At 51.6% G+C, this 9686-nt stretch overlaps 1 long non-coding RNA gene and 1 other non-coding gene across 8 annotated transcripts in view; one reads left to right on the plus strand and one right to left on the minus strand.

The window, feature by feature from the left end:
- Positions 1 to 4976: 4976 nt before the first annotated feature.
- Positions 4977 to 5083, minus strand: LOC112066277 (U6 spliceosomal RNA). Its single transcript, XR_002892523.1, has one exon. It is a non-coding gene; the product is annotated as a U6 spliceosomal RNA (small nuclear RNA).
- A 306-nt stretch (positions 5084 to 5389) lies between these two features.
- The window catches only part of LOC102992717 (uncharacterized), a 42937-nt gene continuing 38640 nt past the window's right edge, over positions 5390 to 9686 (plus strand). For 4 of the 7 annotated variants that reach the window (XR_003681823.2, XR_002892517.3, XR_008618575.1 and 1 more), the window contains exons 1-2: positions 5390 to 6634; positions 6818 to 6966. This is a non-coding gene — a long non-coding RNA (uncharacterized lncRNA). Of the gene's footprint in view, positions 6635 to 6817; positions 6967 to 7262; positions 8663 to 9686 lie in introns of all 7 variants that reach the window. The other 3 variants (XR_008618577.1, XR_008618574.1, XR_008618576.1) reach the window with 3 other exon arrangements.

The raw sequence follows: 9686 nt of genomic DNA on the forward strand, positions 1-9686 counted from the left end.
TCTCTCGGTTCAGTATTGGGTTCACTTTAACTTGTTTATGCTGTAAGTTATTTGCTTCCTTCTCCTGGACCTACTTCCGGTCCCGTTTTGCATTCCCTCTTGGGTTTTGCTTTGTCTGTTTTTTTGTTGTAACCTCTTGATGTAACAGCACTTTAAAAAGGGCGACAACTGACTCACGAGAGGGAGACCACCTTGAGCCTGATTGGGGAGACCACCCTGTATCCGTGACTTTTGTTTTGTTTTTAATTAAAAAAAAAGAAATCTGTTACTTCCCGGGACTGTGGAGGTGGGAGGGTAGCGGGGGAGTCGGGCGCAACAGGTGGTACGTGGGGACCACAGCGCGGGTTCTGGGGCGCCCGGGCTGAGACCCGCATTTGCTCAGGTGGGCAGCAGCGAGCATCCCGATCTCTCCACCAGTCCTTTAGGCACCCCTAGCTTGCCCCACAGGCCACCCCCGCCCCACGTTTAGGACCCTCCCTTGGGCCGTGGCGGAGAATGAGAACTACTGCACGGTCTCTGACTCTTCCCTCCAGCGCTCGCAGGGGCCGAGAGTTTACTCGTGCCCATTTCCACGCCTGCCCCACCGGAGAAGCCACCTCCTGGGCGCTCAAAGACCGAATCGGGCCCTGCCGGGAATCCCAGGTTCAACCAGAACTGCCAGGAGGCGCGGGTACTGTCCGCCAGGCCCTGGAGCTCTGGGGCGGGGCGGGGGCGAGGTAGGAGTGGTGGGCCTGGGCCCGGCAGGCCTGGAAAGGACGCGGGGGACTCGCAGCCTGTGCGCAGATGCGCTCCCGCCTGCCTCGCCGCTAGCTGGACGGAGGGGCCCTGGCGGTTTTTGACGCTCCGTCCATTTTAATCCCAGCGGGGTTTGCGGACGTCGAGGAGCCCAAGGAGGAAGGTGAGATACGCCGGCCGCTGGAATCCGGGGGGGACGGCCGCGGTTGCCGAGGCCTTACCTCGCCACGGGCCTCCCCCTTCGGCCTCAGTTTCCACAGGGCACCCGCTTCTTGGGCTACAGATAAATGATGGAAACGGCAGCGCGCTTTTTGGAGGGGGAGGAGAGTGTGGGAAAAGCGCACGGTCCCTGGAATCATTTGGTCCTGGTATCAAATTTCCCCTCCTTACCTGACTACCAGAGGTGCCGTGTCTTGCCCTTAAGTCTTCCTAGGCCTCTTCTCGGCCTCTAAAATAATATTCAGGCCTCCGTCCCCGGCGGCTCGTGGACGCGCTCTGGGAGGAAGCAAGCGCAGGGCATCACTCCGCAGCCTGGACCCGCGCGCCCCGACGACCCTGCCCCCCGACACCCCAGGACTCTCACTGCGCGTCCCCGGGCGGCCCGGCAGAGACCCTGGAGGCGGGCGTTCTGTGCCCAGCCGCCGGGCGAGCAGCAGGGGCCCGGGAGCCCTCGGCTGCGCCGGTGGGGAAGTTTCGTGGCGGGTCGTCCGGAGGGCCCGGGGCGGAGCTGGCGAGCCGGGGCGCGCTCGGGGCCTCCGGGAAGGGGCACAGGCGGGGAGACCCGCCGCGCGATCGAGGCAGGAAGCCAGGCCCCCGAGCACCCTGTGCTGGGGCTCGGAGCCCTCGTGTCCCAGGTTATTCCGAGGGCTAGACCCAGAGGGGACTGCGAGAATGGCCGGGTAAACTGTGAGGTGTCGCTGACGGATGAACTCGCCTCGGACGCGCGATCTCCCGACAAGGACCCTCTTCAGGGAGCGGGAACTTTTCCTATGGGTGGAACCAACCAGATCAGTCCTTCACTTTACCAAAGGTGAAACTGAGGTCCAGAGAGAGAGATGCGTCCCTAGGGAGTGCCAGGGGCGAGCGGAGCTGGGACCCGGCGGGGAGCGCGGGTTGGGAGAGTAAAGCGCCTTTCCCCCCTGGGCGGAACAGCTTCTTAGGAACTGGCACTTTCTCTGTAAAATGGGATCAACAGTTACTACCCAGGCAGGAAGTTACTGCGTCGCTGCGGCCCGCACAGAGGAACCTGGCAAACATTCCTTTTCACCTTTCCTTTTCTAATTCCACAAAGTGGGGAAAAGAGCCGTAGGCAGCTGGGGCCAGGCGGAAAGGGCGCCCCACCTGGACCGGAATCTCTGGATTGGAGGTGTAGGCGGATGCGACCCAGAAAGCTCTCGCAAAAACCCTCCTGGGCTCCGATTCCTCTCAGAAGTGGTTTGTTCCCCTCAAATGTTAATAACCAAACGATTGGTATGGATGTAATTATCAATAATTATACGAATTATTGCTGATTGCGGGGCTCGTAGCTACTTTAATTAGTTTACCAGATTCTAATTAAGTTAAATGAAACATTAATAGGGAAAATATGCTTTGAAAAAAAACCCCAGGATTTTAAAAAAGTCTTTTCCTCGCCACAACGTTGCCACCTTGCGACACATTTTAGGCATTACAGCCAGCGTCCGAAGACCCCAGACTAGGGAGCCTTGTCTTAGGGAGAAAAAGTGGGGCTTGGGGAATGGGGAGCCGGCTGTTCTTTCGTGGTGTTTGTTCCTCATCTTGGCTCCCGGTGGTACCCAAGGAGGTCGGGCTCTGGAGTCCGAGGTCTGGGGGTGAAGAACGAGTTAAACATGCCTCTTCAACCTCCCACTCCTTTTTCAGCAGAGGAAGGCTCTGGGGAGGCTCGTTGGGGCAGGTGATGTCTATCTTCACCTGTCCCAGCAAATCCAGGGTGATAAACTGAGCGAAGCTGGAAGAGCAGATGGAAACAGCGCCAAGCTGCTTGCTTTTTCACTCCCCTGGGAGAAACCAGTAGGTCGATCCCCACCTTCGTTTCCTCTGCAGTTCAGCGTAACATGTCGGCCAGAGACACCTGGAAGATCTCTGGATTCCTGGGAGTAACCTCTGTGTTCCTGTGGCACTTGGTTAATGAAGCTAATAGGGTGCTCACCTCCCTGAGTTATCCTTGGTGTTTCCATTTCTCACAGGCTGTAAGTGCCTTGGCAATCGGGGCCACATCTTGCCCTTCCTTGTAACCTCCAACACAGGGCCCAATGCATCGCAGGGACTCAACAGATGTCTAGATGAATAGGTTCCAACTTTGTTGTTCATCTGGGTGCTGGAAATTTCTGAGGGAAGGAATCCCTAGGTGCTTCTGGACAGCAGCTACCGGGAAGCAGTTAAGCTCATTTGCATAGTTAATTAAACACAGGCTTACTGCTCAGAATATCCTTCATCAATAGGATTAGTCTTGTGGGGGCAGGTGTCAGGTGAGGGATTGTCAACCTAGAACAGGAAAGCTTTCTTCCTCTTGCTACTGCATCCCGAAGAGGGTGCTCCTTCACTCCCTCTAATTTTGCAAGGTCACTGAGCACACACTTGTCCACCCATTCCCAGCTACCCTGATCTAAAGTCTAGCTTTGATCCTTTACAAAAATGTGACTCCTGTCCTTGAATTTAGACCACCAACAAAAGCAGAACTGGACCTGCATATTCTTTGCATTAATTCTAAACAGCCTCACGTCCCACTCTACGCCCCCACAGGGAGCATAGTGTTTGGTTAAGAGCACAGACTCTACAGCCAGATTTCCTGTGTCTCAATCCCTTCTCTGCCACTGACTAGTTGTGTGACATTGGTTGGGCAAGTTGTTGAACCTCTCTGTGCCTCAGCTTCCTCATCTATAACATGAGGGGGAAAAGGATACCTACTTCATAGAACTGTGCAAAGCCCTGAAAGTCAGCTAGGTCTTTGGCTTTTACAGCACTAGGAATTGCTTGTGTCTTCTCTAGTTTTTGCTCTGAGACCAGGGTTATGCCAAGAAGAGGGACGAACGATGACGAGTTTCTTTAGAAGGAGAGTGAGCCAAACCACCCCTGGTCATTTCCTCGTTGGACATCCCAGAAAGTGACCTTTAAAACTACTCACCCAATTACCCAAGTGGCCTCCAAGGAACCAGGCATTTTTGGGGGGAGAAAAGAAAGCCACAGATTGTCCTCTAACTCCATGAACTGGAGGCCGTGAGCCGAGGAGGCGCAACGAGAAGTCCCCGAATCCCTGTTCTCGGCTGTTACCTGGAAAGGATCATTTCACCTCCACTGAAGAGAACAGAAATGTATCCTTGATGGTACGCTCTCGGCAGCTCCGAGCACCCGGCGGGAGAGGGCCCGCCGCTGCCCTGGGGCGGCCCTGGGGCTCCGAGACTGTCCGTGTGCCTTAACTGAGGAGAGCACAGAGCCTGGGAGCGGTGCGGCCGCTGGAGACAGACCAACCCGGTTCGCAGCGGCTGCAGAGACCGCCAGGCGGACTACGCGCGTGCTCGGGCACCAGCAAGGCATATGCACCAACATTTTTCTCCTGGAAAGAAACTGGTGCCTCAAAAAACGCTGACAAACACATCACAGGAAATCTGAACTTTGTTGGCCTTTTTTCCCTTCTCATCTTACTCATTAGGACTGCTTTTTGCAATTGAATTACCTGGGGGCAGGACCTGGGTCTTTTCAGGGTCTGTGCCTCTAAAGGTCTTATCAGGCCTTGTTTCAGCCACTTAACATGATCATGCCCAGGTGGCTTTACCTCTCAGTGTCTCCTGTGAAATGGTGGCAGTAATACCCACAAGGCAGGGCTGTCAGGAATATTAAAATGAGATACCGGTGAAGGCCCTGGCCCATAGATGTTCAATAAGGAGTGTGCATTATTATTACTTTATTTTTTTAAGATTCAGAGGCAGCGTGAGGAGTCAGTCTTGTTCCAAGTTCCTGGTATAGTACAATTTATGTTTATGGTAGCACTAAGGTCCTGTTATGTTTTGGACGTGAAACAGATAAACCTTGGCAAGGCCATTTCCTTAAGTGTAAGGTACAGTAGAACTAAGGATAATGCAGAGGGAAGCAGAAGCAAGATTTGAAAGGTTGAAGACTGGGGCCGAGAGCCAGATGTGAAAAGCACAGCAAAGCGATGAATCTGACTGCCCACACTTTAGTGTTTGCATCAACGTGCAAACTGTGCACCTGGTAAACTGAGGGACGAAAATATGGAACGCTTCACGAATTTGCGTGTCATCCTTGCGCAGGGGCCATGCTAATCTTCTCTGTATCGTTCCAATTTTAGTATATGTGCTGCCGAAGCGAGCACAACGATCTAACGTTCTCGCAACGTTTATAAAGCTAAGAATATAAAAACTTTTACGGTTATGGTGATTACACTGGAGCCCTTTTTAAAAAACTTCACAGTATACAAGACGTTTTGACCTTTCGTATCACACATACTCTCATGTCTTTGTGATTACGGCCAAGTTAAATTTAACAGTCTCCATAACCTTCTAACATTCTATATGTAAATGAAGGGACCATGGGAAATTGGCCCTCGGCCCGCCCGACCTGTGCGCGCCTAGCGGAAGGCGCCGGGAGACACGCTCGGTCACGTGGTGCGCGGTGCTCGCGCGCCTCTTCCGCGCCGGCCGGGCTGAGCGCGCAAGGATCTGCCTGGGGTCTTCCCAGCGCGGCGGAGGGGAATGTGGCATCGCTGCGGAACACCAACTAGGCGTGACGGCGTGTGCGGGGCTAGAATGCTTTTTTGGGACGAGGGCCCGTGGTGCCAATGAGGTCCCCACAGGAGTGCGGTCCGGGACCCCGAAACGCTTGCGAACCGATGGTCGGACTGAGGCCCTTGACCCTCGTGAGGGCTGGAGCAGCCGACCGTGAACCGGAAGGGGCGGGGCTGGGGCGGCGGTGGGCGCCAGCTCCGGAGCGGCAGTGACTTGCTGCTGCTTCCCCGGGGACTCTCAGGACCATCGCCATTTGAAGCCAAGGGGAAGAGGGAGGGTGTCCTCTTTGGGGCCCAGGCTTTGCATGGAGTGACTTGGGAGTGGTGGCGGTCTGGGAAAAGTCACCACCCTTTGATCCAGTCCTGGGGCAGGCACTTAACCTGGTCAGTGCCCTCCCCGGCCAGTTTGCAGGTTAGAAAACTGAGCCTCTAGTTGGTTAAACTATCAAGGCCAAACTTAGCCTGCCAGTGGTGAAAGAAGTTGGGATTTGGATGCAAGTCTGGTTTCAAAGACTGATCTTTTCCTCTTCACAGTGGAACTCGAGAGAGAAAAGATTTGGGACCAGGAGCGTAGTCTGCCCTTTTCCTCTTAAGCAATACTCCCAAGGTCTTATCAGCTCAGACTTTCATTCTTGCCTTCATTTCTTCACCAACTGTAGAGCACCTATGACGTGAGCGCTGGGGCAGCAGGGGTCATGGAGCTTCCATTCCAGCAAGGGGGGAGAGCATTCTCAGTGCTGAGACAGACTAGAAAGAACATGCTGTATAGACCATGGCTGGGGAATGAAGCCCACTTCAGTGGGTAGACAGGAGGGAGGGGACAGTTGAGTTGTCACTTGATGATAGGGATGCAGCCCTGAGAGGACAGGACAGAGAGTTTCAGGCAGAGGAAGAACTTGGAGTCACCTGAGTCAGTTTCACCCATCTGGGCCAGTCCTTCAGGGGAGGGGACGCTGTGGAGGTAGTTGGTGCTCCAGGCTGAGGTCTGGCTCCATACTGTGAACCCATCTCAGCTCCAGCCAGGGAGCACCTGGCCTGGCCTTTGAGGACTTTGGAGCTCCTCCCCTCACCTGTCTTCAGTGAAATGGAAATCAGGTGCAGGCAGCCCAACTTCTCATCTGACTTCTCTCTAAATAAGCGGTAAGCAAACACAAACCTCAGAATGCTAATATGGCCTTTATTGAGTGAAAAGAGCTAATTTGGGCAATGATGTTTCCCTTAGATTTAAAAAAGGGAATTGCAAATAGCCAAAAAACGTATTAGCGTTGATGGGAGATGATGCTAATCTTCAATTAGCAACCACGTTTTTCTTCATTTGTTTAGGAGAGCCTTTTCGACACAGTTGATGCGCAGACATGTCATGGTGACAGGTACATTTGTGGGTTCATAACTGCTTACTGCGGAAACCAGCAGGAGATGGACCAGGTTGTTTGCTGTTTCTGGCTACTTGAGCTTGTGTTATTTTGAGCCAGGTGGGTTTTTGTTCTGTTTGTTTTTTCTTATTGAGCAGTTGTGGTATAGAGGTGAGAGATCTGAATTTTAGTTCCCATTCCTCCCTGCACCTGTCTTTGTGACCTTGACCAACTCCCTGGACCTCTCTGGTCCTGTTTTATCTTCTGCCCAGTGAGGAAAGTGCCCTACTGACGATCTTTAATATTTCTGTCACCTTTGACTGGCTGTGATTTTTGTAACTAGGTAAATGAAGAACTTTTTCAAGACTATAATTAGCAAAATGTTAAAATTCAACACTTTCTGTTTTCTGCTTTAGAAGAGTACAGCATGGTGGTCATCCTTGGGGCATAGAGGATCCCAGGAACAGTCCACAGGGGCTGTTGTGGACCTAGGGTCTGGGACCTGCTGAACCATACATCGCCTTCTCCTGAGCCCTGAAGGCCCAGCAAGGGGTGGGGGAGGGCATGAGACGGCTCCGTTTCCTTTTTTTTAGCTACGACGGGGACAGTTTCAGCTACAATGGAATTTTTTTCATAGATCTTTTTTTTTTTTTTTCCTCCTTTACTGAGCTACTATGGGCACTGTTTTCAGTCGTTTGGGTTTGAGTTACCAAAGGCCCTGGTTAAAATTGCAGTTACGGACTTCCCTGGTAATGTAGTGGTTAAGAATCTGCCTGCCAATGCAGGGGACACGGTTCTGAGCCCTGGTCCGGGAAGATCCCACATGCCACGGAGCAACTAAGCCTGTGCGCCACAACTACTGAGCCTGCGCTCCAGAGCCCGTGAGCCACGACTACTGAGACTGCGCTCTAGAGCCTGTGCTCCGCAGCAAGAGAAGCCACTGCAATGAGAAGCCTGCGCACCACAGAGAAGAGTAGCCCCCGCTCGCCGTAACTAGAGAAAGCCCGCGCGCAGCAACGAAGACCCAATGCAGCCAAAAATAAATACAAGTAAAAAAAAAATTGCAGTTACCTTGCTGGGAAGGGACACCACATAGACTGACTAACTCCTGTTCACTCAGCTTAGTATGAGTCCCTGCCCTCTAAGATCAGCACAGGATCTTATGATGTACTGTTTCATTTTAATGTCTCTGAGAGATAAGCACAGGGGAGTTTATTATTCCTGATTTGTTGATGGGGAAAACCTAAGGCTAGAGAGGTCAAGTGACGCAGCTAGTCAGTGACACTGGAATTTGCTCTCGGATCTCTCTGACTCCAAATGCTAACTTTGTACCCAGAAGGAATCTGGGAATACAGTTTGAAAGGTTCTAGGAAGCTCTCTCTCAAATCTCTCTCTTTGCTGCCTTAAATTCATATTATTTTGAGTTGTTGCTATCTTAAGGCTTCACTCTGATTTTCGTACACTCTGAAAGAGTGTTCAAAAAGAATTGCCAAGTCCAAGTACAGAGCTGACCAGCTTCTCTGTGGCTCTGTCAGTTTCTCTACGTGGGGTTACAGGGTTGGAGAAGTGTGATACCCCTTCCAAATCCTCGCTGCACCAGAGTCCAGACATTACTCACCCCCGCAGGTTACTCTGATAGCAGCGGTGGAGTAGGGGAAAAACTGCAGTGGCTTTGAGCCAAGAAGAGTTGTGTGATGTCCCAGGAATGAGCCTCAGTTTCCTCGTCTCTAAAATGGAAGTAAGGATTTCCCTGCTTGCTCTACAGGGTCGTGAGACACAATGAGAAATCCCACTGTAAAGTGCTGTACAGCAAAAGGTAGGAATATTGTCTGGTCAGACACCCATCTGAGCCCCAGGCAGTTAAGTGCTTTCCCTTACCTGGTGAGCGAGGCGTTTGTGCATCAGGAACAGACCTACAGAATATGAGCACCAAGATGAACCATCACATTGTATTAATATTTTCACACCACTTAACTCTCATTAAAATGTACTTTGCTGAATTTAATATGTGATTTCAAATGACACAACATATTAAGTGCTTAATATACTAGAAATTATGAAACTATTATAGTTGATGCCATATGAAATAATTAGACTGAATTAAACTTTAGCAGCCAAGGGAAGGAAAGACTTCAACTTGTAACATCTTAAAAGTAGCTTAATCCACCATTGTCATCCCCAAAATAAACATCCAGAAGTTAGGATCTTTAAGTAAAAACGGAAACTTAATCTGTACTTAACACCCAGCTCTTCTGGGATTTGGTGATGCGGAGTGTTGTTGCCTTTGGGAGCTGAGGGGCCCTGGAACCCACCCTGGGGCTGTCAGGGTTACAGCTTCAGCAGCCTCTTGCCCTGGGGCCTGGCTGGAGGGTGACTTGCATGGCTGGCGTTGGGAGTAAGGCCTTCTACTGAAGTGACGGATTGGTCTTTGACCCCATTTAGCCCTTTGACAGATTCAAAATAAAAACAAACCCACTTTATTTAACATTTATTGAGTGCTTCCTTTATGCCAGCATTTTATATGTGTTTTCTCATTTAATCCTCACAATACACCCATGTGATGAGCCCCCGTTTTCAGATGAGGGAACTGAGGCTCAGATAAAGTGAACCATATAAGGCCTTGCAGTCGGAATCCGCAGTGTTCGCGCCTACGTCCCACGCAGCCTCCTCCTTATTGTGTAGGGGTGTGTGTGTGTGGGTGTGTACACCACTCCCCATTTTTTAAAAAATTTACTAATTATTTATTTATTATTTATTTTTGGCTGTGTTGGGTCTTCGTTTCTGTGCGCGGGCTTTCTCTAGTTGCGGCGAGCAGAGGCCACTCTTCATCGCGGTGCGCG

Source organism: Physeter macrocephalus, chromosome 11, assembly GCF_002837175.3.
Source record: "Physeter macrocephalus isolate SW-GA chromosome 11, ASM283717v5, whole genome shotgun sequence".
Taxonomy (NCBI): domain Eukaryota; kingdom Metazoa; phylum Chordata; class Mammalia; order Artiodactyla; family Physeteridae; genus Physeter; species Physeter macrocephalus.